This window comes from Eublepharis macularius, chromosome 11, assembly GCF_028583425.1.
Source record: "Eublepharis macularius isolate TG4126 chromosome 11, MPM_Emac_v1.0, whole genome shotgun sequence".
NCBI classification, from domain to species: domain Eukaryota; kingdom Metazoa; phylum Chordata; class Lepidosauria; order Squamata; family Eublepharidae; genus Eublepharis; species Eublepharis macularius.
In genome coordinates this window covers 84,996,721-85,001,044 of record NC_072800.1, presented here as the reverse complement: position 1 = coordinate 85,001,044, position 4,324 = coordinate 84,996,721, and positions in this window count along the sequence as shown.

Below are 4,324 nucleotides of genomic sequence, written 5' to 3'. Positions count from 1 at the left end.
CTTAAGGTAGATTTTTTTAAAACCACAAATGACCTGAGTATGGAATCACTTGCATAGAACTCTGCTGCGACTGACATGCATATATTCTGGTCTTAGAACTATAGGTATGTAGGCCTGCTACTAACTTATTAATCCTGAATCCTAAAGCCAATTGTAAGTCTGTGCATGGGTTTTAAAATGCCTCCTTTTTCCAGTATTGGTATTGCATAAGAATGAAAAGCTGCATTCATCATATTTTATTACATGTCCTCTGCAAAGTGAGGTCCATCTGGAAGGGGTAGGACTGGAGGTTGCTGTAAAAAGAAAAGGATGAAGGCAGCAAAACCCAGATCTGTGAATCTCTCCACCTTGCCCGTGCCAGCTGTGGGCTATAATGGTTAAACCTGGGCAGTTGGGCTAAAAATGCCCAGGTGGTTTTGAGAGTGGAGTGCATCTCTTTAGAATACCTTCCTTCCTACTGATGTTTTATGGGAAAGAACCACTGCATGAGTCTGGCCATGTTCTGTACAAAATTTGAACTGCATTTCTACATCAACTAGGGGGAGATTTGGGAAAGGTGCCGTGTTGCAGCCTCTTGTGACTTCTTCTGCTTTGTCTACAACTTGAGAATGCAAAGAGAAGATGGGATGGAGCCCTTTAAAAAAGAGAGACCAGCAGAAAGGCTTCTCTAGGGGCAGTACACAGCTGGCTGAGTATTAGAAAGCCTTGTGTTTGAATAGGGTCAAACATTTAAAAAATATTCTCTGGAGCAAAGACTACCCCTGTACAAACTGCACACCACCTTCCTTTATATAAAACGGACAGGGATGGGGGTACAAAGCCAGGAACCTTACAGTATCACAACAGACCAGTCGTCCGTCTACCCTGGACAGAGACTGTTCAAACAGATTGGCACTGCTAGCAAAGTCTCAGGTTTATAAAATACGCAGCCATGTTTATTTTTATTTAAAACGTTTCTGTGCCAGATAGGGTCTTCAAGGCAGGGACTGAATTCCAGGCTTCAAACATTCCAGTTGTCTGCTGGCTATTCTTGCATAGGTACCACTCAGTAGGCTGCTTGCGCTGAAGACACCATACTTCTGGACCGAGTTTACTAGATCATGTGGCTCTTTCAAGTGAGCCAGCGTGGGGCAGTGGTTACAGTGTCTGACTGGGATCTGGGAGACGGGTTTGAATCCCCCCTGTGCCTTGGAGGCTAAGTGGGTGATCTTGGGCCAGTCACATGCTCTCAGCCTAGCCTACCTTGCAAGGTTGTTGTGAGGAGAACGTAAGCCACTTGGGGAGAAAAGTGCGACATAAATGAATTAAATCAATTAACCCTTCTATTGACTCTTTCAAACGGCTTGAGTGGTAGCCCAGCCAATGTAGGTTGGGGACGGGGGAGCAAGAGGTGATGGCATACCTTGTTCAGCGTAGGTTCTGCTCAAGCCAGTGTCGTACGAATGGGCAATTGCCCTGCCTGATACTTAGATGGGGAATTGCGGAGTACGTTGTTGTGCGTGCATTTTGGCTGCTAGGGATGGTTCCTAAGTGTACTTGATGCTAAAACTGTGGATGAGAGCATATAAGCACTAAGTGTACAGTGAAATCATGTTGGTGTGAATACAAATGGCATACACCAAAGAGCAGCATCTAGCTGGGATCCCTAGATAGAGCTCTGTTTGCTGCATGTCCCTGCTTGTCTGGAAGAAAAGAGAGCCAAGGAGTTAACTGCTAAAGCTCCACCACAGCCCTTTGTCATCTGGTTCATATGATAACCTACAGCAGGAACTGTGGAGTCAGCTCAAAAACAAAAAACTTCCCATGGAAGAGTTTTGCTTGAAGTGTCGCTTCCCTACATGCTGTCCTCATGCAGTGAACTCCCTGTGTATTCACACGGGAAACTTGTCTGTCCTGCTGGTTGTGAAATGAAGAGGTAAACGTCAGAGAAAATGCTTGAAAACAAGCCATTTACTGTGCCTTAGTAACTTGCTTCATGCCATGTATGGGCTTGACACCAAAATACCAGTTTCTGTGAATACCAGTTCAAAAACTTACCCTGCAAATAAATCCAGAGGCGTAGCTTTGTTAGTCTGTTGCCGAACCAAACAAGCGCCTTGCATCACCTTAAAGACTAAAGGGTTTTTATTGTATTAAAATGTTTTTGTGAACTGCAGTCCACTTTGGAGGATACAAACTGGCTAGTCCTTAAGATGCTACAAGATTGCTTGGTTACTGTGTAACAGTATTACCAAAGTCAATAATAACTTTGCATATTGGCTGTTTGTTTTTTAAGTCTAGCCAGTAGAGGGCACTCCAGGCATAGGTCCATATTTTCAGCTAACTTGAGAACTGCAGCTGAATTCAGTTCTCTGGTGCTGGAGATGGTGCTTTTTGGAAGACTCTGCTGAATCTAGCTTAAACAGCTGCCATTAAAAACTGCTTAGTCAGGGGCAGACAACCTGATTACAGGGCATCTGTGTCCATGACTGTTCTCCCACAAAACCACCAGCCAAGTTTTGCTCATCATCCTTGCTGGCTTTCAGACCAGGCATGCACGAAAGAAGAATTCCTTTTGCTTATGCAGAGTGCACGGAACAATGCATTCAACTGGCATGTCGCCTCCTGACAACTGAAAATAGCCATCTGGGTAACAACCCAAAGCCCCCTAAGACTGGGGGGAGTAATCCCTTGAGGTATGTCGTAGTCCTGCCTCCTTAGTAATGATTCATGAAAACAAGAAGTGAGGGCTGTGTATTGCTTTTGTCTTGAATCCCTACACCATTATCAGCCAGCAGGGATGTCAGCAACATGCGTGCTTGCCTTTCCAAGCTTATGGGTGCTTGGATTGTTCATGTGATCCGCTCCCCCCCTCCCCCCCACTTCACTTGAATGAAAGGCGGCCTCGGGTAAGCCATTCCTCTCAGCCCTAGCTCCCTAGCTGTATTGGTGGTGGAGAGTGCCCTCAAGTCATAGCTGACTTATGGCGAGCCCTGGTGGGGTTTTCATGGCAAGAGACTAACAGAGCTGGTTGCCATTGCCTGGCTCTGCAACCCTGGTCTCCGTTGGAGGTCTCCCATCCAATAACTAACCGAGGCCGACCCTGCTTAGCTTCTGAGATCTGACGAGGTCAGGATCACCTGGGCTACCCAGGTCAGGGCAATTACTATGAAAAGTAATTTATAGACCACCCTTGGGATAATCCCTGATAGCAAAAATGCACACACAACAATGTACTCCCATAACTCCCCATCTAAACGCCAGGCAGGACAATTGCCCATTCATACGACCACCGCTCAGGACAACTTAACGCCCTCTCAGAGTGGTTTACAAAGTGTTGTTATCCTCACGACAATCATCCCGTGAGGTGAGTGGGGCTGAGAGAGCTCCGAGAAGCTCTGACTGACCCAAAGTCACCCGGCTGGTTTCAAGCGGAGGAGGGGGGTATCAAATCAGGTTCTCCAGATTGGAGTCCTGCTGTTCTTAACCACTACACCAAACTCTTGTTATTGCTAAAACAAGTCTCCCCAATCCTATAATGACACATTTGATTTTTTTTTCTTCCTAAATGCAGAACGTTCTCTTGGTTGAAATTCATTTGGTTACTTTTAGCTCAGTTTTCTAGCTTATCCTCCTAAATTTTGATTCTATCATCGACTGTAATAGCTATCTCTTCCAATTTAGTATTGTCTGCAAATTTAATGAGCATATGTAAAGATATATAAAGAATCGATCCCTGTGGCACTCTACTTCTTACTCCTTTCCAAGATAATGAAGAGTCATTTACAAGCACTCTTTGGGTACTGTCAGCCAACTATACATCAACGGTAGCAGCATCCAAGCCACATTTACCAGCTTATCAACAAGACTATCATGCAGATCTTTTCAAAAGCCTTACTGAAATCAAGATAAACGACGTCCTCGGCATTCCCCTATCCACCAAAGCAGTAACTCTGTCAAAAAGGAGGTAAATTTAGTCTGTCATGATATATTCTTGAGGAACCCATTCTGGCTCTCGTTAATCTCTTCTAACTGTTCTAAGACTGATTACTTAATGATTTGTTCTAGAAGCTTTCCAGGTATGGACATCAAGCTCAGTAGTTACCAGAATCTTCTGTTTCCCCTTCCTTGAGGATGGGGGCAACATTTGCCTGCTTCCAGTCTTCTAGCACCTCATCTGTTCTCCAAACTTTCAAGACGGTTTATTGGAAGCTATTGTTTGAACCTGGTTTTGATTAACCCCAGATTGGGCTTCTCTGCACAGGGCTTTTTTTGTCAGTTCTGGCCCCATACAGCATGGTCAAAGTAACTCAGTTCAGTCTTCAAATTGCTTCTTATATTCAGC